This window comes from Bombyx mori, chromosome 17 (assembly GCF_030269925.1).
Source record: "Bombyx mori chromosome 17, ASM3026992v2".
NCBI classification, from domain to species: domain Eukaryota; kingdom Metazoa; phylum Arthropoda; class Insecta; order Lepidoptera; family Bombycidae; genus Bombyx; species Bombyx mori.
The window spans coordinates 13,131,263-13,157,560 of NC_085123.1; the positions used below are offsets into that span (position 1 = coordinate 13,131,263).

The 26,298-nt window shown below is 39.1% G+C and overlaps 1 protein-coding gene and 1 long non-coding RNA gene across 2 annotated transcripts in view; one reads left to right on the plus strand and one right to left on the minus strand.

Moving 5' to 3' along the window:
- LOC101738458 (uncharacterized) overlaps positions 1–26,298 on the plus strand; it is a 72,665-nt gene that overhangs the window by 32,439 nt on the left and 13,928 nt on the right. The window lies entirely within an intron of this gene.
- On the minus strand, positions 23,921–25,630 carry LOC134200476 (uncharacterized). The gene is made up of 2 exons (XR_009975431.1): positions 25,516–25,630; positions 23,921–25,424 (listed from the first exon to the last, which is right to left on the minus strand). It is a non-coding gene; the product is annotated as an uncharacterized LOC134200476 (long non-coding RNA).

Sequence of the window (26,298 nt, forward strand, 5' to 3'; positions counted from 1 at the left end):
TTGAGGTAATTGATCGAAAACTTAAATTTTGTCAAACCATCCTCCCCTATCATTACTTTTAGAAGCAGTCAGTCCTCCTAATAATAGTAATTTACTGGTGGCAGGACGTCTTGTGATGTCGGGTAGGTAACACCACCCTGCCTATTTTTGCTGTGAAACAGTAATGTGTTTCGGTTTGAAGGGTGGGGCAATTGTTGTACTGTTGAAAGTGAGGCGTTACAACTCATGTCTCAAGGTGGGTGGCGATATTTATGTTCACATCAGATGGGCCGTGAGCTCGTCCACACATAAGCAATAAAAATAAATCGTACCTACGTACGGGTGAAGTTTTATTTATATTGTATGACGGCTTTATTCGGCTGCAAAAATACATGGAATGGCAGCTCTAGGTACTTGTGCTTCAAACTCATGGTAATACAAAAAATATGGCCATCAAATAGTACCATCTGGCTATGAAATGAGCTCCCCTCTATGGTGTTTCCCAATCGGTATGACATGTTCTTCTTCAAACGAGGCTCGTGGAGAGTATTAAGCGGTAGGCCGCGGCTTGGCTCTGTCCCTGGCATTGCTGAAGTCCATGGGCGACGGTAACGACTCACCTTCAGGTGAGCCGTATGCTCGTTTCCCTACAAGGGCAATAAATAAAAACCTACAAAAAATACTATGTTATGTAATTAGTAAATAGTATAATTAATTGTTATCCATGGGCTCCGCCCACGAGGTCAAAAAAAGTGTCAGTGTGGTTTCTCGACAGAGTGTTTTTCACGATTGAATATTACCGATGTCACACTCCTGATCTACAACTATCGCTTGTAAAAAAATCATGTCAATCCGTTGCATCGCTTCGACGTGAAAAAAGGACAAACAAACACACTTTCACTTTTATAATATTAGTATGGAAGAATGGATATTATATATTCTCCAGATAAGATTCATAAGGTCGTGTCTACTTTTAGTAAAAATCGCTATTTACCTGATATAGTGTATAATTTTCTTCTTATCTTACTATATTTTACATCAATTTTAATACAAATCAGCTAGTTTAAATTTCAAATGTTTTATTTTATTATATTTTTTCTTCATTCGTCTATCTTACGTAACGGGCAACATTACCTTTTATATTTGGTAATCCCTGTACTATAGGTACATTTGCTGTTGTTATGACACAAGACCACTTGACCCACTTATTTTTTTATTATTATATAGTTGTGGTCAAATTAATTATAATTTTTAATTAATTAATAAAGAAAGTTAATTAGTGCGTACATGCAGCAGCTTAAGCATAGTGAGTAGACACGACTTAAAAAAATCAAACAACTAAGCAAGAAGACGACGTAGTTACCATAAAAAATTAAATTTCAATTACAAAAACAAATTCGTTTTGTGTAAACAGATATGTGATCAGAGTGTTTACTTTGAAAAGTTGAAACGTTATTTTAAATCAGTCAGATCCACGCATGGCTATAAACTTAACACGTATTAACACCTACTGAGGCATGCTCAATAAAATCTACTGTCAGAATGAGTTTTAATGGCCGTGCAAAAATGCGCGTATGAAAGCGGATAAGTCAATTAATCTAGAAACGCTATTTTTTGGCTATAATGTGCGAATATAGCACGCGGATAAGTTATTCATTAGGATTTTTATTTCATTCTTTATTAGAGCCATAAACCTATTAGGTTAAGTCGGCTATTCATTAGGATTCTAGTTTATTTCACTACGATCTTAATCCACGTTATCTTAATTTATGTCATGAGTGACAGAAGTGACAGTAAGTGCGAGTTTTTTAACGTGGTCGTAAAAGTTAGTCCAATTTTTTATGCAGTTGGAACAGCGCTCCTAGCGGCAAACGTAGGCAAACGTTCCCATTCCATACAAATGAGCTAACTTTTACGCTATCGAGAACGTTAAGAAACTCGCATTAAGCACACTGGTTTATAGTAATTCCACATGTCCTGGTCCTGCACGCACTGATCTTAAATGAATATTATAATTATGATTATTACAAACAATGATTTTGTCTTTGACAGAAATTTTAAATGACCTGGTAGCTTAAATACGCATACTCATTTTTTTTTTATTGCTTTGGTGGGTGGACGAGCTCACAGCTCACCCGGTGTTAAGTGGTTACTGGAGCCCATAGACATCTACAACGCAAATGCCGCCACCCACCTTGAGATATGAGTTCTAAGGTCTCAGTATAGTTACAACGGCTGCCCCACCGTTCAAACCGAAACGGATTATTGCTTCACGGCAAAAATGGGCGGGGCGTAGTACCTACCCGTGCGGACTCACAAGAGGTCCTCATCATATTCCTGCCCTTCTCCCAGTCACCTGGGGTCAGCGCAACATGTTTTCTCCTTCCATACTCTTCTATCATATACCATTTTTTCGCTCACTATATATATAGACCTCTCTTACCCATATCGTCTTTCACACAATATATCCATTTCTTCTTAGGTCTACCTCTTCCTCTATATCCTTCCACATTCATAGTTAACACTCTCTTACCAACCTCATTACCTCATACCAAACTCACAAGAGGTCCTACCAGCAGTAATTACGCATTTTATAATTTTGCGGGTTTGATTTTTATTACACGCAGCACTTCGACGCGATCAACAATTTGGATGCATTCCGAACATACCTCTAATAGTGGTCGCATTTCGAATGAACGAAACGGTTTTATTGAATTTAATCCTCAGATCGCGTGTACGCAATCGAAATAACTATTAATGAAATCACTACACGTCTAAAACGCGTATCACTTTCTACGATAGACTTTAGAAAGAAAGAAAAAAACTTTCGTTGATCTATTATAAAAACAACAATGTTTTGTGGTCCATTGTTTTTGATTTTAAAACCAAAATAATATTTTGACACGTCTTCGTTTAGAGATACGTGAATTAAAAAAAATCGACGGTGACTTTTTGGCGGGAACACGAGAAGCATTGCTACTTTTTTTTTTTTTGTCAAGAGGAAATCGCCGTACTTCCGCCCTCCCTGGGGATGGAAGGCGGGGCAAGTCGGAATCGAACTGACTAAAACCTCCTGTCGCTCAACAACCCACGTCCGAACCTCGCATGAGACAGAACACGTGAAAAGGCAAAGGGGGAAAAGTGAAGTGCTTAGTGCGGAGCACATCTCTCCCATTACCCTCCCCCTCGGGACGCCGGACCGGCGGTCATCGGCGCCACGACCACCAGCCCTCTTAGTCGGTAGGCTATCCGGAGCCCGCCTAGATGTCGCCGGTTAGAATAAGTTATCCTACGGAATACCCCGCTGGGTCAGAACCAGCGTGGGTCGAGGATAGCCGGCCTTCCAACACCCGGAAGCATAGCTACTTAGGTGAATTGTTTTGTTCTGTTAATTTAGTATTTCTTTCGTGTAATAATAGTAGCTTATTGACCGCTTAATATTTGCGAAAGTGCACAACTGTGGAAAATGAAACAAAGTTAGACATCGCTTTCGATTATTTTTTTCAAAATGCCCACTATAGTTAAGACTTTTTCCTAAGGGAAATTCCCACAGTTTTTCGGGAACATTGCTATTCAACTCATCTCGTTTCATTTAATTTCATCGCAATTGATTGTAATCTATATAATACTTGAAGCAGGAACTTTGTACCCCTTTTTATCAAAAAATTTGTGGACGGACGAGTATGAAATTTCTCACACTTATAGAGAATATAGAGTAGGAGTGTAGAATGTTAATATTTTTTTAAATTTATGTATAAAAAATACATTAAATCAATTAAAAAAACATTACACACACACACGCATGCATACCTACTATTTTTTTATTGTCAAACTTTTCTTATTGCTTATAGTCTGTGGTCAAATTAAGAAAAGGTTAAATATTGTTTGTCTTTATTAATATTTGTCTAAAGTGTACATAGTCTTGGCGAAATCTGTGATTATAGAAGTATAACATAGTCTTTGACAATAGAACCATATTAGTGTACAAACTTATAATTTCAATCAATTATAGTCGAATTTCGACTACTGCGGGACCACTAGTTTCATTTAAATGAACATCATCTCATTTTGGCATTTTTCATGTAACAGAATAGGAATTTACTGATATAACGATAAATAAAAAAAACTCATGAAAAATAAAAATGTCAATTCAAAGAAAATCGTGCAAAAACACGCTTAGCGTAAATCTCTCGACGACAATCATTCACTCGAAGATCTTTACTTTGTAATGTACCTACAATTTTCTATATGGATTATGATTGTATGATTTGAACAGCTTATAACTGATATATGAATACTGCTGACCACACTCGGAGGTAAAAAATAAGTTGTTTGTATTTTATAAAGGCTGCTTCAACTTTAAAACCGAGACGTACTTATGGCTGTCTTGCAACAGAAATATACAAGAACTACTTACTATACGTAGGCTTATTATACGTTCTGATACCAGTAATTTTCTCTGGCACCTGTATCACTTTGATCGAAATAAAAAAAAAATGTTATGAGGTCAGAATCTGATAAATACTCTTCTGATACTACTTCTGATAAATACTGATTTTTTTTATTGCTTAGATGGGTGGACGAGCTCACAGCCCACCTGTGTTAAGTGGTTAGTGGAGCCCATAGACATTCACAACGTAAATGCGCCACCCACCTTGAGATATAAGTTCTAAGATCTCAAGTATAGTTACAACGGCTGCCCCACCCTTCAAACCAAAACGCATTACTGCTTCACGACAGAAATAGGCAAAGTGGTGGTACCCACCCGCGCGGACTCACAAGAGGTCCTACCACCAGTAACAGAACATTTATTATTTGTAATTAGTACAAATGTGTTTTAAAATTTTAAAACGGTTTTCATTCGAGAAGTATGGTAGTCAGTCAATCAAGTCTAGAGATAAAGACCTGGATTAAAATAAAAAGAAAATCATTTTTAGGATAACATTAGCTTAGCTAGCGAAACCCTATAAAAAGAAAAATTACACATGAATCGGAAAAGGATACAATAAATATGTACATTGCTCATTATACTCACATTCCTTTTACTAGCAAGGCATCCCTTTGCATTGTGGGTTTATTGCACAGGAGACTGCCGACGAGAGTGTATATTCTCGCATGGTTCGTTTTATAACGCACTGTTAACTTCACAAAGGCGCTGTGAAGTAATCAATCTCTCCGATGCATTTCGAACCCTCTTAATGATGTTTGTTGCATTATCGGCAAAAACATTGTTTTTATTAGCTATGCATTTTAACTAAAACATTTTTTAGCGTTGTTTGCAATCAATCTCAATCTCTCAAATATATTAAGTGTATAATCTATGGTTGTGCGTGAAGCCACAATGACTATACTGTGGGCTTTACTCACAAAAATGTCAATAATCTGTCAAAAACCATGGAGAGTAGAGGTAAGGAGCACCATCTTGTATAGGACAAGTTGAAAAATTGTCTACCTGTAAACAGCAAATTATTATATACTAGCTGACCCGGCAGACTTCGTAGTGCCTCAATCGATAAGTTTAACTAACTAAACTAAACTAAGTAAACTTTTGTATAAAATAAACTTAAAACAAACACAAGGAATCCGTCCGACGAGGAATACATCAAAGGAAAAACAAAATTGTTTGTTTTTATATAATTCTGAGTATTTTCAGATTTTTTCACCTTTTAAACCTTCTATGGACTTCCACGAATAATTCAAGAGCGAAATTAGCCAAATCTGTCAGTCACTCTGTGTCTGTCAGAAAGTTTGACGAGGACGGTAACTAGTGCTTGAGAGGCCTAAAAGCACCGAGAGTGGATCCAGGGGATCCGACAAGATTCCGTCTCGGTGAGATAAGAGGGCACCTTAATTTACTCCCTGTCAGCGGACACGTTTTAATACACTGAGATGGTGGTCCTCACTTCTACTCTCCATATCAAAAACCAAACCTAGAAGAGCTTAAAATTTATCTTTTTATTTATTTATTTTTTATTGCTTAGATGGGTGGACGAACTAACAGCCAACCTGGTGTTAAGTGGTTATTGGAGCTCATACACATCTACGACGTAAATGCGCCACCCACCTCGAAATATACATTCTAAGGTCTCAGTATAATTACAACGGCTGCCCCACCCTTCAAACCGAAACGCATTACTGCTTTACGGCAGAAAAAGTTCAAGTGGTGGTACCTACCCGCGCGGACTCACAAGAGGTCCTACCACCAGTAAAAAGTTTACTTTGTCCTTTACCACAATGATCACACAGAACACAAACTGCAGTTGCTAGTTGATGTAAGCTTAATTCGAAACATTATTCATAAATAATTGGTTTTATTCGAAACAATATTCAACGCAAGAACTTACTAATGTTTATTGACCCTGTTATTAAATTTGATTTGTGGAATTACAATCAAAACCGAACCCGCAAACTGCATCATATCAAAGAGTATTCCAACAGACAGAAGCCATTCCGATAGAGGCACCCGTCACGTGCGGACGTGCTCATCGTCCACTCGATCGCCCGGTCTTTGTTCGCCCGGCTTTTATTAGCCCGGCCATTGTTCGCGCGGCCTGTGTTTGTGGTACATCTGCCGACTAAGTGCTCTTTCTGGAAGTTTTTATTTGTTTTGTTTCCTTTTGTTGTTTCTGTGTTCGTGGTACATCTGCCGACAAAGTGGTTTCCTGCAAGTATTTATTTGTTTTGTTTCTTTTCGTAATTTCTGTTTTGTTGTGCTTTTTCTTTGTCCTGTAGTAATCGCGCCGCATTGCCACCTGTGTTCAATAGAACCGCTCAGGTCCGAGAAGTTGGGGCCTCGCCGCAAGGCGAGTGTTTTCAAGACCCGGGGCCGCCCCACCTGGGTACTCAGCGATCATGGACGCTGTATTCGCGGAATTCCTCCGACTTCGCCACCCACAGCTCGCCTCGGAGTTTTTGGCCTTCAAGGCCAATCACACTGCGAGCCCTCTCGAGGACTCCGCCGCGCTCGCTGCTCCTGCGTCGCCTGTACCTGCGTGCAGAGCTTCTGCATTGAGCACCGCAGCCTCTGTCGTGCCTGCCGCTCCCGTGTCGCCTATACTGGCGAGAAAAGCTGCTGCGTCGTCCGCCGTGACCATCGTTTCAGCTGAGCGATCATCCGCGGCCTCCGTCGCGCCCTCTAAAACACCTACACTTGCTCGTAGGTCGCCTGCACCCGCCTCCTCGTGCTCCGACTCTGACTCGGACATGGAGGTCGACCTCGCCCCCGCCTCATCGACGGATGGATTCACCCTGGTACAGAAGGGTAAGAAGCGTGCCGCGGAGTCTCGAGCTCCCGCGGCCGCTAAAATTAGCAAAGCCGTGAACGCGTCGCGCCCCCGCCCTCAGACTCCCGTTGCGCCCCCAGCCCGTGCCACTCCGTCGCCGCGTCCGGTGGCACAAAATAAAACCCAGACCCCTCCCCCGGTTATCCTTCAGGAGAAGGCAGCTTGGGATCGAGTTTGCCTGGCCCTTAAGGCCAAAAATATAAATTTCACGAATGCCCGTAATCTCGCGAACGGCATTCAAATTAAGGTTCAAACACCCGACGACCATAGGGCCCTCTCTTCTTACCTCCGTAAGGAGCGTATAAGTTTCCATACGTATACGCTCCAGGAGGAGCGCGAACTCCGCGTTGTAATACGCGGAATCCCTAAAGAGTTAGATGTAGAGCTCGTAAAAGCCGACCTGTTAGAACAAGGCCTACCAGTGAATTCTGTGCACCGTATGCACACCGGTCGCGGTAGGGAGCCATATAATATGGTTCTAGTCGCTCTCCAGCCTACCCCCGAGGGTAAGAAAATCTTTAACACACAGACCGTCTGTAGGCTCTCTGGTATCGCTGTCGAAGCCCCCCATAAAAAAGGCACTCCTAGCCAGTGCCATAACTGTCAATTGTACGGGCACTCTTCCCGTAACTGTCACGCGCGCCCCCGATGTGTTAAGTGTTTGGGCGATCACGCCACGGCCCTCTGCGCTCGCGACCAAAAAACCGCGACGGAACCGCCTAGCTGCGTCCTGTGTCGAACACAGGGTCACCCCGCGAATTACCGTGGTTGCCCCCGAGCCCCTAAAATAAATCGCCGCGTCGCCCGCCAAAACCGCCTCCGAGCTTCCGGCCCAGACATCAAAGCCTCGGCACCCTCTGCGTCGCAGGCTAAGCCAGCGTTCGTTCCGGCGGCGGTGCCCAGTGTCTCGGCCTGGGCAAAACCGCTGCCGTACACGAACACGGCTACAACTCCCTCCTCCGCGATTCGTCCCGCCCCCGCGACTCGTCCCTCTCCCGCGACTTGCCCTCCGACCGCGTCCGACAATCTCGCTTTAGCGATCGACTTCTTTCAGTCGATCAACTTTGAGCGCGTTAACGCTTTGGGCGACGCCATTCGCGCTGCCTCCACTGCACAACACTTTATCGCCGTTGTGCAGGAATACGCCGACGTATACGCGTCATTAAATACGTACGTCCTCCCCTCACTCCGCCGGTAATCAATGGCGTATATAAGTAGAATAAAGCCCCTATCCGTAACGATAGGATTTTTTAACGCTTACGGTCTCGCAAATCAACGTGATCAGGTTTCTGACTTTTTGCGTGACCACCAAATTGATATCTTTTTAGTGCAGGAGACCCTACTTAAGCCCGCGCGCCGTGACCCTAAAATCGCGAACTATAACATGGTCAGGAACGACAGGCTCTCTGCCCGTGGTGGTGGTACCGTCATTTACTATAGAAGAGCCCTGCATTGCGTCCCGCTCGATCCTCCCGCGCTCGCTAATATCGAAGCATCAGTGTGCCGAATCTCACTGACGGGACACGCGCCGATCGTTATCGCGTCCGTTTATCTTCCACCGGATAAGATCGTTCTAAGCAGTGATATCGAGGCGCTGCTCGGTATGGGGAGCTCTGTCATTCTGGCGGGCGACCTAAATTGTAAACACATCAGGTGGAACTCACACACCACAACCCCGAATGGCAGGCGGCTTGACGCGTTAGTCGATGATCTCGCCTTCGATATCGTCGCTCCGCTAACCCCGACTCACTACCCGCTAAATATCGCGCATCGCCCGGATATACTCGACATAGCGTTATTAAAAAACGTAACTCTGCGCTTACACTCGATCGAAGTAGTTTCAGAGTTAGATTCAGACCACCGTCCCGTCGTTATGAAGCTCGGTCGCGCTACCGATTCCGTTCCCGTCACGAGGACTGTGGTGGATTGGCACACGCTGGGCATCAGCCTGGCTGAATTTGATCCACCATCGCTCCCGTTTAACCCGGACTCTATCCCGTCTCCTCAGGATACCGCTGAAGCCATAGACATCTTAACGTCACACATCACCTCGACATTAGATAGGTCATCGAAACAAGTTGTAGCGGAGGACTTCCTTCACCGCTTCAAATTGTCCGACGATATTAGGGAACTCCTTAGAGCTAAGAACGCCTCGATACGCGCCTACGACAGGTATCCTACCGCGGAAAATCGTATTCGAATGCGTGCCCTACAACGCGACGTAAAGTCTCGCATCGCCGAAGTCCGAGATGCCAGATGGTCTGATTTCTTAGAAGGACTCGCGCCCTCCCAAAGGTCTTACTACCGCTTAGCTCGTACTCTCAAATCGGATACGGTAGTAACTATGCCCCCCCTCGTAGGCCCCTCAGGCCGACTCGCGGCGTTCGATGATGACGAAAAAGCAGAGCTGCTGGCCGATACATTGCAAACCCAGTGCACGCCCAGCACTCAATCCGTGGACCCTGTTCATGTAGAATTAGTAGACAGTGAGGTAGAACGCAGAGCCTCCTTGCCACCATCGGATGCGTTACCACCCGTCACCCCGATGGAAGTTAAAGACTTGATCAAAGACCTACGTCCTCGCAAGGCTCCCGGTTCCGACGGTATATCCAACCGCGTTATTAAACTTCTACCCGTCCAACTCATCGTGATGTTGGCATCTATTTTCAATGCCGCTATGGCGAACTGTATCTTTCCCGCGGTGTGGAAAGAAGCGGACGTTATCGGCATACATAAACCCGGTAAACCAAAAAATCATCCGACGAGCTACCGCCCGATTAGCCTCCTCATGTCTCTAGGCAAACTGTATGAGCGTCTGCTCTACAAACGCCTCAGAGACTTCGTCTCATCCAAGGGCATTCTTATCGATGAACAATTCGGATTCCGTACAAATCACTCATGCGTTCAACAGGTGCACCGCCTCACGGAGCACATTCTTGTGGGGCTTAATCGACCAAAACCGTTATACACGGGAGCTCTCTTCTTCGACGTCGCAAAAGCGTTCGACAAAGTCTGGCACAATGGTTTGATTTTCAAACTATTCAACATGGGCGTGCCGGATAGTCTCGTGCTCATCATACGGGACTTCTTGTCGAACCGCTCTTTTCGATATCGAGTCGAGGGAACCCGCTCCTCCCCACGACCTCTCACAGCTGGAGTCCCGCAAGGCTCTGTCCTCTCACCCCTCCTATTTAGCTTATTCGTCAACGATATTCCCCGGTCGCCGCCGACCCATTTAGCTTTATTCGCCGACGACACGACTGTTTACTATTCTAGTAGAAATAAGTCCCTAATCGCGAAGAAGCTTCAGAGCGCAGCCCTAGCCCTAGGACAGTGGTTCCGAAAATGGCGCATAGACATCAACCCAGCGAAAAGTACTGCGGTGCTATTTCAGAGGGGAAGCTCCACACGGATTTCCTCCCGGATTAGGAGGAGGAATCTCACACCCCCGATTACTCTCTTTAGACAACCCATACCCTGGGCCAGGAAGGTCAAGTACCTGGGCGTTACCCTGGATGCATCGATGACATTCCGCCCGCATATAAAATCAGTCCGTGACCGTGCCGCGTTTATTCTCGGTAGACTCTACCCCATGATCTGTAAGCGGAGTAAAATGTCCCTTCGGAACAAGGTGACACTTTACAAAACTTGCATAAGGCCCGTCATGACTTACGCGAGTGTGGTGTTCGCTCACGCGGCCCGCACACACATAGACACCCTCCAATCCCTACAATCCCGCTTTTGCAGGTTAGCTGTCGGGGCTCCGTGGTTCGTGAGGAACGTTGACCTACACGACGACCTGGGCCTCGAATCAATTCGGAAATACATGAAGTCAGCGTCGGAACGATACTTCGATAAGGCTATGCGTCATGATAATCGCCTTATCGTTGCCGCCGCTGACTACTCCCCGAATCCTGATCATGCAGGAGCCAGTCACCGTCGACGCCCTAGACACGTCCTTACGGATCTATCAGATCCAATAACCTTTGCATTAGATGCCTTCAGCTCTAATACTAGGGGCAGGCTTAGGGACCCCGGTAACCGTACTCGTCGAACTCGACAAAGAGGTCGACGTGCAACCTAACCCATGCATCAGCCCGCTGAGTTTCTCGCCGGATCTTCTCAGCGGGTCGCGATTCCGATCCGGTAGTAGATTCATTCGCGAAACAATTGCTCTTGAGTTGTTAGGTCTCCTTCGGAGGCGCTCGGGCAGTTGTTAGCAAATCCCACCCCTCTTGGCTGAGCCTTTGCTCGCCCACCTGTCCTGGTGAAACTGGAAAGGCCTTCGGGCCACCAGTAAACTTTCAATCATAAAAAAAAAAAAAAAAACAGACAGAAGGATCTTTCGTTGGCACGAAACTGCTGTAGTTTTAATCGTAATTAAGACGATTGATTGGCCGTGAAAAAGCACTTTTTGTGGGGGATTCCGATTGATTGCGGTCCGATATAATTGCTGTGTCTCGATTTTGTCGTTTTTTGTGCAAGGCAACTCTCACTTTTGTTTCAATAGCTGTAATCAAATGTTCGTTAGTGGACGCAGGGTTTTATAAGATAATAGCCCCGCGATATGGTTTTAGTGATCCAGAATTTTAGTAGACACTACTCTATGCTTAGTGTGAGTTTTTTAACGTTCCCGATAGCGTAAAAGTTTGCTAATACATATTTGTATGGAATGGGATCTTTTTTGTACGTTTGCCGCTAGGGGCGCTGTTCCAACTGCATCCAAAATTGGGTTAACTTTTACGCTATCGAGAACGTTAAGAAACTAGCACTAAGCACACAGCTCTACTTCATTCTACTTTACTAGAGATAGTAAAGCTTGGGCCCTGCTTCAATTAAACCGTTTTGAACTTGAGAAATTCTGGAAATAATACGACAGGAATACTTTTTGTACTATTGCTACGATACGGTGTATTATTTTAACTTGACAAGTAAAAGTTCATTACAAATCGATGACCCCACTGAAGTATGAAATCTACTACTGGTGGTAGGACCTCTTGGATCACTGGTGGCAGGACCTCTTGGGAGTCCGCACGGGTAGGTACCAGCACCCCGCCTATTTCCACCGTGAAGCAGTAATGCGTTTCGGTTCGAAGGGTGGGGTAGCCGTTGTAACTGTACTGAGACCTTAGAACTTATATCTCGAGGTGGGTGGCGCATTTACGTTGTAGATGTCTATGGGCTCCAGTAACCACTTAACACCAGGTGGGCTGTGAGCTCGTCCATACTTCTAAGCAATAAAAAAAAAAAAATACTATGGATGACCCCAATTTACAATAAATGTAGGTAGACAAACATTTTTAGTGTTCAACTATTGGAACTAACTTGTATGCTTGCAATTTAACCTTGAATATCATATTATTTTCGGGCGCAGCGGAGCTTAGTCGGACATTTGGCGTGCGATCTTGTCTCGTATATGAGCTTAGAACACCACGATAAAGGAGAAGATCTTAGTTTGGAAACCATTGAACTTGTTATGATTTGAACTCATTGCTTAACATTATATTAGTTACTCTAGTCCGTTTTTCTACTGGCTATGTTTCCACTGCTTAACAAAGAGGAAGTGGTAAATTCAAGCAAACGAAAATCATATTATATGTAAGGTTCAAAATTTTTTTTTTATTTTAGCTTAGATTGTTGTCACCACAGGTTTCGAAAGCTTCCGTCGCGTCTAATACGAACGAGTTTCATTTTTCATTGTTATCATCAGCCCATAGACGTCCACTGCTGGACATATCTCTCTAAGCTTCGTCATAATGACCGATCCTACGCGGTCTACATCTAGCGGATTCCCACGACCTTTAGCCGGCCGTCGATGGTTTATTCACCATTTATGAAGAAAAGTATAAATATAATTGGTCAGGTCAGCTCACGTCTTACGAAAAAAAAACTTCGTTTCGAGACTAGCTTTTGATCGTAGTGTGTATCCATCCATCCGTATTAGCAATCCTTCATTTCACAATTTACCCGAGCGCTATGACTTGTCCTTCTTCAAACGTGGCTTGTGGAGAGTACTTAACGATAGACAGCGGCTTGGCTCTGCCTCTGGCATTCCTGAATTACATGGGCGACGGTAACCACTCACCTTCAGGTGGGCAGTACGCTCGTCTGCCTAGAAAGAAAGGCAACAAAAAAAATATTCAAAGGACAAAAATTCTACTACTCAAACTTTGAAATACTCAAATACCACATACAATTTTAAAGCAGTAAAATATAACACACTAAAATTAAGACACTTAAGCAATTTGCTATACAAGTTTAGAAAAAAAAACAAACACAGATTTATGAACTTGGTTATTATTTTAACTGCCTTCACGCGCGCCCGGTCGGGAACGGGATTATTTTTCCTAAACAAAAACACTCATTTAATAACGCATCGTAAATGTTTTGAATGTTAGGCGATACATTTAGAAATAGCACACACAAATATGATCTGCAATATACAACATTGTAAATACGTTACGTAAGTTTTCAAGAAATAACGTCCGATTCTTTGGCGACTATTTCGATTTTGTCAAATATTACGAAACGATTGGTACCTTCTGGTAACTTCTAGGATTATTGTAGTTTTACCAAGCGTATAGGTGAGCTCACGGGACTCAAATTGACGGTTTGCTAACACTGGCCCTAGCAAGAGCAGTGCTTCGCAGAAACTACCACCGGATCGGAAAAGCGACCCACTGAGAAGATCTGGCGAGAAACTCAGTGGGTCACCACTGTAATTTTAAGTATAGTAACTGTTCATGATACGAGGTTTTTTTTTGGTTGCTAACCTTTAAGTAGGCTATTATTTTCGATCAATATTGAATGAAAACTCACATTGAAACTGGCTGCCTAGATATATTTCTTCTTTGATTGCTAAAATGTGTGATCAAACTCACGGTCCATCTGGGGATATATGGTTATAGACATCAACAACGAAAATACCGCCACCCACCTTGAGACACGAGTTCTATATTACAACGGCTGCTCAACCCTTCAAACCGAAACGCAATACTGCTTCTTGGACCTGCCCGTGCGGACTCACAAGACGTAAGACGAAATAACAATTCGGGACCAATTACAATTTACAATGCTATACTGTATAATAAATATTAAATATTTTATAAATAATATCGCTTATATAATAAATGATGGGTTCTGAACATTAAACTATTACTATTGTACAAAATAATGGAACGTCTAGACCGCATAGTTTTATAAATAAATTAACTCCAGAGAATTCCATGAGTCTTGCGGTTAATCAGCGGCGGCTATTACTGAATAATCAGACTGGCTTGCGATGCCAGACTCTTGACAATTAGTCGTCTGGTAGACGGGGACGAAGGAAAAAAACTGTCAAACACACAATGACTTCCAAAGGAATTTCCTTCACGTTTCTTTTTTAAAATTTATTAAGGCCATGCGATCTTTGACGTTTGTCATGCTTATTACTAACTAATTTATGTGTATTATCTATGCTTATTACAACATATAAACTACTTTGTGTAAACCTTGCCAGACCTAATTGTTTATTACATAGATGACTGTTGCCAGCATTACATGATTCTCACCAATCACCTTGAGACATGTGATCGAAGTCCCAATGCTATTTAAAAGGCTGTTCTATCTTAGTGACAGAAATGAAGAGAATCTGTGACATGTCGCTTAAAGTATGTGACGAAAAATACTGCTAGTGCATTATGTACTTCTGTAGTCCTCTCTATAGAGCCTCTAATTCTCTATAACGAATTTTAAATGTTTGTCGTTTGAAGATGAATACTCAATTTGAATTATTTACAATGGTGCACAATTCCATATACTAATTTTCTTATTCATAAACTTCGTATCTGAGAAGAATCGTGAAATTATTATTTTATACTCACCTATACCAAGTCAGTTACAATTTTATTATAAGTACTGTTTTAAATTTATATTAAAACATGAAATCGGAAACTAAGTTAAAAATTCGACTCTATTTTTTTTAGGCGAACTGATTTTGAAGATCTTTTTCATTTGTATGGTGGTGCTGCTCATTTGGTCCCATTCAAATATCTTCTATCTTCTATATATATAAAAATGAATTGCTGTTCGTTAGTCTCGCTAAAACTCGAGAACGGCTGGACCAATTTGGCTAATTTTGGTCTTAAATTATTTGTGGAAGTCCAGAGAAGGTTTAAAAGGTAGATAAAGGAATGAAAATGCTCGGAATTAAATAGAAATAACAATTTTGTTTCTCCTTTGATGTGTCCCCCGTCGGACGGATTCCTTTTGTTTGTTTTAAGTTTATTTTATACAAAAGTTTAGGTCTTTTATTTATCGATTGAGGCACTAAGAAGTCTGCCGGGTCAGCTAGTAATGCGATTTCGTATTTTACGCCAACAAGATCTCAAAATAGTTTCTGATTGATGCTGGAACGAATATGCAAATAAACGAACCGACAGATAAAAAAGTGATTTCGAATCAAACAAACAGTAATCAATTTTTTTGCAACCATCTTCGATGTGTAGACACACTTTTATTACGGTTTAAATCAAATTTATACAACACATATCCGGCTATGGAATGAGCTCCCCTCCACGGTGTTTCCCGAGCGCTATGACATGTCCTTCTTCAAACGAGGCTTGTGGAGATTATTAAGCGGTAGGCAGCGGGCTTGGCTCTGCTCCTGGCATTGCTGAAGTCCATGGGCGACGGTAACCACTTACCATCAGGTGGGCCGTACGCTCGTCTGCCTACAAAGGCAATAAAAAAAAACACAGTAATCTAGTGAGTACATTAAATTGTGTTTTAAAATGTAATACTGTAGATCTTTCTCGAAATAATCATTTCGAATTATTTAATTTTTCCAAGTTTGTTTTCGAACAAACCTATACTCAATTACAGGAGCAAAATAAACAAAACATCGTCGAGACAGCAATTAACAATGCTGCCGGCCGGTTTAACTATTTATATAAATCTATTTTAAGATCGTAACAGGGCCGAATTCTAGTTAGGAAAGTGGGGAAATTTTTTTGAAAATTGTGTACACTACTTATTAGGTGTAAATAAAAGTTACGTGTAAAAATAAAAAAAATCTGTTTTATTTAATTTTGTTTTTACCCAGGTATGCGTATGTTTTTTTCAACAATTTGAAATTAAATAGCACACTGTATTTATCTGGACGAAATGTAAGGTATACGTCACTTAGCTAACAATAATACCGTCTGTCAAAAGTTAGGACACCTTTTTCAAACACAGAGACAAAAACAAATTAATATCTCTAAAGATTTTATCAGATTTATCCGATGTATTAACATATCACATACATTTGGCAAAATCCTTCGAAAATATTCACTGTTGCTTCTTTGCAAAAAAAAAAACAAAAACAATTTGATTTACGCTGTATAGTTAGCTAGGCAATGATATTCAACTATATTAGATTAATAATTAAATGTCAAATAAATCACATTTACCAATGAACAGAATAAAATCAGTGTAGTTATGCCTGTTACAGCGTGACTTTATGACGCCTTCAGCTTTAACACTAGGAGCAGGCTTTGGGACACCCGTAACTGTACTCGTAGAACTCGACAAAGAGGTCGAGTTGCGACCTAACCCATACATCTGCTCGCTGAATTTCTCGCCGGATCTTCTCAGCGGGTCGCGATTCCGATCCGGTAGTAGATTCTTTCGCGAAGCAGCTGCTCTTGGTTGTTAGGTCTCCTTCAGAGGCGCTCTGGCAGCTGTTAGTAAATCCCACGCCTCCCGGCTGAGCCTTTGCTCGCCCACCTGTCCTGGTAAATCTAGAAAGGCTTCCGGGCCACCAGTAATCCATCAATCCAAAAAAAAAGCGGATTCATGCATATCCGGTCCTGTGCCGCTAAATCGAGTAGGCGCAAAGATTGAGTGCTAATTGGAACGTAGTGGCTCGACTCCACCCGATACCAGATCGTGTTTTATGCTAATAACAACACCCCTTCTTATTTATTTAATTTAAACCATAATATATGCCCGTGTTTTGTACTTCGGTCGAGACTAAACGGCTCTGAACGGGGTCTTCACGCGAACATATTTTATTATCAGTAGATTGTAACAACTAGTCGATTGATTGTATCACATTTTTCTTTTGTTTCGAAACTGATATTTCGAAAAATAATAATAATAATAACAATAAATTATTTTCTATATTTATGTATTTGTATTTTTTAGATTATTATTTGGAAAGGGAGTGTAAAAAGGCACCAAATATACAAATTTACAGATTTGTACATAGCATTCTGGATTTTTCTCAATATTTAGCTTGAAATTTTATCTTACTTTATAATTAAGACTGATTTAAAATGGCCCAGACAATGGGCTCTTAATGATAATGAATACAAAATATATGATACAGTTACAATACTATACTCATTAAGGCCAAACGTTCTTATTCCAAATAACAATCAAAAGATAATGTTGGAGAACGCTAAATTGCCGAATAAATATTCGAACAGAGTGATGTATTTTCAAATCTTAACACAAATTGAACATAAAAAGGCGCGATCAATATTCAATACAATTTGTTCACAAGTCACACGCTCCGCAAAATTCCTCTTATAGACCAAGAAAATATGTAATGTGTTTTCTTGTTACCGTCAATAGACGGCGTTAAAAGACATTCCGAGATATTCACTTCAAACGTGCTTTGTTTACGAAAATCTTGTAAAATTTTATGGTGAATTGTAGGTTATAGTGGAAATTGTTCAGATTGACGACTCGCGAACATATACACGAAGAAACAAACACACTGAATATGTAAAAAAATAATATTTGTAATTGAAAATAAATAATAGTTTAAAAAAATTAACTTTGCTTTTCAGGATATTATCAAAATAACCCTTCATATCTGTTCATAAAATATTTATAACTATTGATACCATGCACCCCACGGTTTTTTTACAATAAAATCATTTTTTCTTACACTATTTTTAGTTCAAATTTATTAAAATGTATTTTCTATTTTTTAGTTGGATTTTCTATAAAAGTGTGTTTTGTTTTAAACTATTATTTATTTTTCATTTTTTTAGTTGAATTTCAATATTTTCAATTATTTTTTTAATATTGAATTGTCATCGATCCTTAATAAGTATACCAAATTTTGAGTTAATCCGACGTTTTGAAGGGGGTCAAAATCATGTTCAAAAGATTCCGTTACAAACATACATGCGTCTGACGCTAATAAAAGCGTATTAAAAATAGGTAATATTCAACAGCTATGAGATTTCGAAGGCTGTAAATGTTAATTGTCACTCCAAATAAATTGTCAAAATTATACGTTCCAATATTAAAAGGTAACAAGCGCTTTGCTAATATTTTACTGCAACTAAATCTGTATTCTTAAATACATAAAGAATGTGCTATTTCGTGCTTGATACGATAATTTTACTGCAACAATTTTATTCGAAGCAAGGAAAACATTGAGCAATGCATGAAATGTTTTTAGAGTCTTCCCCTCTTAGCGAGATCGTGTTCTGGAGAACTATGTATGCTAAAAATGTGCATAAAACGTAACACGCAAACATCGGCTCGGCAGCGACAAAAGGCGATAAAATCGCACAGAGACGTACTTAGGAAATATTTAAAAATATACATAATAAATTTGAATTCGAACAAATTACGGAGCAAACTCTGGAACGATGCAGGAATAACTCAAATATTATAATAATAATTGGAACAGCCAGTTATTATTTTAAAATGTAAAGTTTGAAAGAACACTTTAAGATTATTTTGTTAAATATAATAAAATAAATAATTATGGGACTCAAAACTTGATGTTATGGAATTAGAGAATACGTACATATGCCGTCAGTACAGAATAAAACTAATGTTTGAAAATGAGACAAAATAACTTGTTCTGCCCTTATTCAAATAAAATATTAACGGTAGGCAGCGGCTTGACTCTACTTTTGGCAATGCTGACGTCCATAGGCGGCGGAAACTACTTATCGTCTGGTGGGTCGTATGATCGTCTGCCTACAATTCATTTATATAATTGAATTAATCTAATATCTATTTAGACCAGATATCAAATTCATTTATTTATTTGGGAAACAGCAGTACAAGATACAAAAAAACAACAATACAAAATGTAAGTTCGTCAAATATCTAATTACGCAGTATTTTCACGCGTCGTTTTAGTGTAAATAAATATTAAAAATTTATTTATACAATTTTATTTAAGACTTTGAATACTCGCTGCGAAAAACCAATCTAGCAATTGCTATTTCTTGATTTATTCTACTCTTGAAAGTTCCGCGATATTAATAATTATTAGAGCTATTATTACCCTCTCACTTGACCCTAGTCCGTTCAGCACTACGCTCCAAATACCCAGTTAATTACTCAATCGTGTGACAAAATCAAATGTTCGCATGTGCCGTGAATTGTCAAAAAAAAGTCTTCGTGATTTGGAAAATTAATGATCCATTTCGACATTGTACCAGGTGTTTGTTAATTAAAAAATACTGGTTATTTATTTATATATATATTGCTTAGGTGGGTGGATGAGCTTACGGCCCACTTGACGTGAAGTGGTTACCCTTAACGTAAATGCCGCCACCTACCTTGAGATAGGAGTTCTAAGGTTTTTACAGTACAATGGCTGCCCCACCATTCAGACTGAAACGCATTACTGCTACACTGCAGAAATAGGCAGGGTGGTGGTACCTATTCGTGCGGACTCACAATACGTCCTACCACCAGTATCCGTGGAGTTGGTCCAGCATTTATATAGTTCTTCCTATTGTCATGTTGTCGTTCGAATGGACTCTTTGCGACCGTTTTCATTTGGGCGGGAAGAAATCGTCGGACGCCGTTGCTTTATTTTACGTAATACTAGCGACCCGCCCTCGCTTCGCTTCGGAAACTGTAATTTATTATTGATTTCTCCACTATTTAATGGATGTTATTATACATATAAACATTCCTCTTCAATCACTCAATCTATTAAAAAAAACCGCTTCAAAATCCGTTGCATAGTTTTAAAGATTAAAGCATACATATAGGGACAGAGAAAGTGACTTTGTTTTATACTACTATGTAGTGAAGAAGACGAAAGTTACCAATGCAAATAATAAAACATGGGACTAGTTCAATATTGATCTATTTCTTATTATTGTCCAAATCTATGACGATAAAAGCCAGAATCTGCATTATATTTTTAATTAATAATTTATAAATACAATTGGGAGTTTAGCTACAAAATTGTGTATGTGCTCTTAAGCTATTTGCTAACAGCCATAATTATGTAAACCTCTGAATAAAATTAAATACACCTTACTAGTTTAACCATAAAATATTGTTCTATCACTACACCTTACCTGACATAAATTCTCTCCTTAAACTGTTATTATGTCGTGAATAATTCATTGCAACGTTGAATAAACGCTGTTTTTAAACGTTATCCATTTTTCTTCACTATTATTAAATATGATAATAAAATGACCGCCGGGTATGCAAGCGTGTGACCGAAAGTAGCCAATTAACGTGACGCCAATTGACGTTTATTAAAAATCATGTATTTATATGCATCTTAACAACTTGGAAGGTGATTTAATAATAGGGCACTTTATAATTTATTAAAGCTATTTTTTTTGTTTTACGATACGCAAGTACTAGCGTGTTTTCTTTGACCGCTGTTCTGATCAGAAGAGAGATATACTTCTGTCGATTGGTCCGCTAAATATTACAATGAGATATAGGTTCTACGCACAATCATAATGGCTCATATTTAATTTAACTTCTAGACAGTCTCAACCCCAAGAACCAATTTTTTTCAGAGAGAAATATCGCGGCCCGTTTAGAGACCTTTTCGCTTGGTCAGGAGGGGTCCAAGCACAACAGTCAATAAGGATACATTAAAGACAATGCCATAACAGTATTTGTGATCTGCAAAGCAAAATGAGTATACGGTAGGGCTCCAAGGGCTGAGGCGTTGCCTTACAGAGGGATATTCCTACATCTTGAGCTGCCGATGTTTTAACGTCACAAGGACACGTGAACGAGCACGCAGTCAACCAGTAGGCGTGGGATTTACTAACAGTTGCCCGAGCGTCTAATGAGATCTAGCAGCTCAAGAGCAGTTGCTTTGCGAATGCAAAGGAATCGTGACTTGCTGAGAAGATTCGGCGAGAAACTCAGCGGATTGATATTATGGGCTAAGTTCGTGGACCGTACTGGTACTCATCCAGCTCGGGTACGGAAGCCCTATAGGGCTGCTCCCAGTGTTAGAGCTGCAGGTTTCACATAACAGTTTTAGTAGATCGGGTGGATTGGTAATGACGCGTACATTACAAAAGCCATCGATGTATTCCCACAAGGCTTAACTTGAGAGAAACAAACCTTATATTCTTAATAATTGTTTCTCCAAAGCACAAGGTATTCATTTAACCGAGCTATTCCCGATATTTTATTTTTCCTTCATAATAATGTACAGTGCCACAATGCAAAGTAGCGTAATTGTTTCACATGTTTCATCGACCACAAACGATACGTCTCTGCACTTGAGGGCAGATTTAATTTCATCCTCGTCCCCTGCATAGCGTGGCGCGTGTGAATTTGATAAAACTCCATTGTCTTTTTACGTAATTACATCGCGCTTAATGACTTGTGGTCGAGTTCTCTCGTTTCGTGTAATGACGTCACGATTTAGACATTATGTGTAGGGGTTAAGTTATGTACGCTGCTTTTTACTTTGATTTCAAATCTGAGGTAATTGTCATACTGTGATACCACTGGTGCCGACGCTGGCTGTAAGTTCGGAACTTGTATATATGCAAACTTATCTTGAAAATGTCGTAAGCGAGATTCACGCATCTGTCAAATATCTTGCGTTGTATGATGGCTACCCGCCACACTGGCTTCAACTTATATTCATGTATTGTGAAGTAGAAGAATGTGTTTGTCCCACCCCACCCCACCAGAAAATGGCATGGGACGGACAGCTAATAGGAGCTCGTAAAGCAATTCCCTATGTTTGTTTGGTAAGAATGTGACCTTGCAATTTTGTGGTTTTTAACAGCTCTCAGGCTGCGTATGATTAATTATCCCTTTGCCACCAATAGGGAGAACGACACGAATGTTTGACAACTCTATGATTTATGATAGGTACCATAATATAAATTTTAACCAATAAAAAATTAAAAAAAAACAGCCTTTTTAAAGCCGTTGAACAAATTCTTAATAACTCCGTGTAAGCCACCAACAAAGATAGAACCAACATCAAGGTTTTCAACAGAAGGGGTGTGGTTTTTCATCATGATAACACTAGACCTCACACCTCTTCGGCCACTCAGCAAAAATTAAGAGGGCTTGGCTGGGAGGTGTTAATGCATCCTCCGTATAGTCGTGACCTTGCACCTTCAGATTTCCACCTGTTTCGGTCTCTTCAGAAGTCTTTAGGCTGTGTCAGGTTAACATCACGAGAGGACTGCCAAAACCGATTGTCGCGGTATTTTGATCAGAAGCCCCAAAATTTCTATAGCAATGGGATCATGTCCCTACCTACAAGATGGCAAAAAGTTATCGAACAAAATGGTACCTACATACTTTAGTTAAATGTAAATAAACTATATTAAAAAATGTTGTGAATTTTCTTAAAAAATGCTAAGAAACTTTTTCCCCAACCCATTATATAGGTAGACTAATGTCCTGTTTTAATACTTTACACTGTGACATTCTTGTATTCTTATTTATGTACCTCTATGGTGGACCTCCATGGACACACATGGGCACTAAACTATGTCAAACTCTGATTCAAAAAAATATTACTTAGATGGGTGGGCGAGCTCACACACAGCCATTAACAAACATTCGTAGAACGAGCAAGCCGTTTTTCGTAATGCGACAATCTACATATTCAATTAAAGAAAACATTCATTGATATATTTTTTTTTTCTATAACAAACCAGTTTCGTTGTGGTTCTGTCAATTAAATATAGGAATGTCTGATTCTGCATGCAGCTCGGCGACAGAAAAACGTCGAGTTGCTCGTTATTATAAGCAATTATAAATTTATTGTACTTAATAAAACTACTTACTAAAAGATACGAATTATGGATTCTCTAGCCTTAATAATTAAATAATTAATAGGGTTCGAATCCCGTCAAGGGAAGATATTTGTATGATAAATATAAATGTCTTTTCCAGGGTTATGGATGTATCTTAAATATATGTATGTGTATAATAAAAATCTTACATTTATTTCCGTTATCTGGTACCTGTAACACAAGTTCTTTACGAACTTATCACGGGACCAATTAACGTGGTGTGATTGTTAGTAAATATTTATTTATTTATTATTTATTTATTTATTAATAATGAAAATATATTATTTCGTTAATTGTACCCATAGATTATACACTTAATATATTCGAGATAGATGCGCAACTCTCATTTTTATTTTTGCTTTAGTTAAAGCCCGGTCCAGCAGGCGTCGCTACGGTCGATTATTAGTCTCCCTACCCCCCACCAGGTGGCTTTTTTAGTAATTTTAATATTTTTAATAACTCTCTTTATGAAAAAATCTTATCGTTTAGAATCGCTGAAATTCTCGGTAGTACTTATGAGATATTAAGGAATGTTTGATTATGTTCAGCATTCTAATCGATAAGATCTTTTCATACAGAGAGAAAACAGTTTTTTAAAATAAAAAGCTGTAATTCTCTGTAAGCTATTTAATTTCCCTATATTACAAACAATTTTCTGTTAAAAGATTGTATGAACGTACAATTGTATAAAATTTCGAATAACAATAACTCCTCTAGATTAATCCTACTAGCGTACACATTAAATCGAAAGTTATCTAAAAGTTAATTAAGTCTAGATAATCAAATCATTCAATGTCAATTAAGTCATTTGTGCGAAATATAAACATGTCAGCTTTCCATTACAAACATAGTAGACAATTTGAATTAAATTTAATAAATTTGTTTCTTAACGATAGCAGTTCTTGCTTAAAGTTGATCGTGACAGATTGTATGAAAATATTACATCTATAAACACTACCTATGCTTCGTCATACAATAATTGTCATTTAAACTAGCATTGTAGAGATAATACACACACTAAAGTGAATACTAAATTAATCTTAGCATTCTTATAAATATTTAGAAATTTAAGAAACGATTAACCCACAATCATGTTCATAACATGTGACATTTTGTTCTGCACAAACGTTTTGTTACATGATTTGACAAACAAAAAAAAAACAAAAAATGTTTAAAAAATGTAATGATGATTTAAAGTACTCTTAAATATTGATAGTTTGTACTTAACGACGCTTATAGTAATTTTAGACATGATTACATTAGTTATACTTTTATTCCCTATCTAAATTATTTCTATTCTGACGTTTCTGATGCTTTAGCTTTGGTAATACTAGATGAAACAAACAGCAGATTGAAAGAAAATCATCTTAAAGTTAATTACATTCATTACAAACCATTAGTTTGCATTTTGTTACAAAAGAAACTGATGTTCGTTACATGCAAATGAATTATAAACATACACATGCAAACATAAAATGTAAATTTATCTTTTAATCCAAATTAAATGTACATTAATATTACATCTAAATAATAGAAAGGGTTTCGAAAATTTTTATTGCACTCAACAGCAGACGAGCATGCAACCCGGCTCATGATAAGTGGTCACCAGTGCTTATAAACTTCAGCAGTGCCATAAGGGTTGCTGTCTATCACTGAAGTTTTAATAAATTATTAATATACTCAGTCACAAGCATATTGATTTCACATAATGAAAATGTAAGAAACATAATCATGTTTGGGCATTTTCATTTATATCTGCTCATACAGAAAACACAACTTAGCAAATATATTCCACGGTTAATCTAAACAATTGCAAATAATGCTTTTGAAGACCGTTGACTTTTCATCAATAATTAAAATCATCTTCTCGTAGAATTTACAAAAGGTTATTTACAAAAATTTATATCAGTATTTTCATATATTACTAACTTACTAATTACAACTATTCAAACGTAATACTATAACTATAAGAACTAAACAACCTATTTTAAAACAAAATTGGCATCAATTTAGTTCTTATGAACTATTTCAATTATTAATTTATAAATTATAAACATATTTAAAAAAAATTAAGATCCCTTGAAAGTTCACGTTCCTTGCTGAATCAGTTTCTCTTCTGAAACGGAGAAACAAAGTATCTTAAGTATGTAACAAATATTGAAAAAATACGACCATGAAAAATTTAGTGTTAATGTAATCATACTTACAAATTAATATATTACATAACACGTTCTGGTTCAAATATAGTGCATCAATCTTTCCATGTTTCAGACATTTTAGTGCCCCTTATAATTTTTCCATAAAATTTTGTCAATAACAAACTTGTCTACAAAAATAAAAACATTATTTTATATTGGGTAGAAGGATGAACGTGGTCACAGGCCACTTGGTTATCAAACACCAGGAAACAAAACGTGAATGCCATCATCTAACTTTGGATGTGAGATCAATTGTGCTGTATTTTATTTAAACAGGAAAGCATGACTGATTGATCATTCCAAAAACTAGTTCGGGCCCACTTGACAATAAGCATATAATACGCTGAGTTGCAAAACATAAATACTTCCACCCACTCGAGACAATTTTATTATCTGAGGTGTGTGTGTGATAGTACGAGACTTAACACCGACTGTTTTGATCAAACTTAACATATATGATAGCTAGGCAGCAGAAACAGGAAGGACCATTAGTTGGTGCTAATTCATTTAATTATATTATGAATAATAATTCTGTTAGCAAATAATATACCGGGAAAATAGTGTAAACTCACCGTTATCAAGGCATCCGAAATAGCATTTCATTTTCGATCTTCGAGGCATGCTGATTTTTAATAATAAACTTTCTGTAAGAAATGAAAATAGTTACACAGGCTTACGAAACGCTAACGAAGAAAAAAGTATTGGAACCAAGTTATGTCTAAAGAGAATTCAAAACAGAGTTTCTCAATGTCTAATCGTCTAATATTCTCATAAAGCTAAAAGATGCTCTAA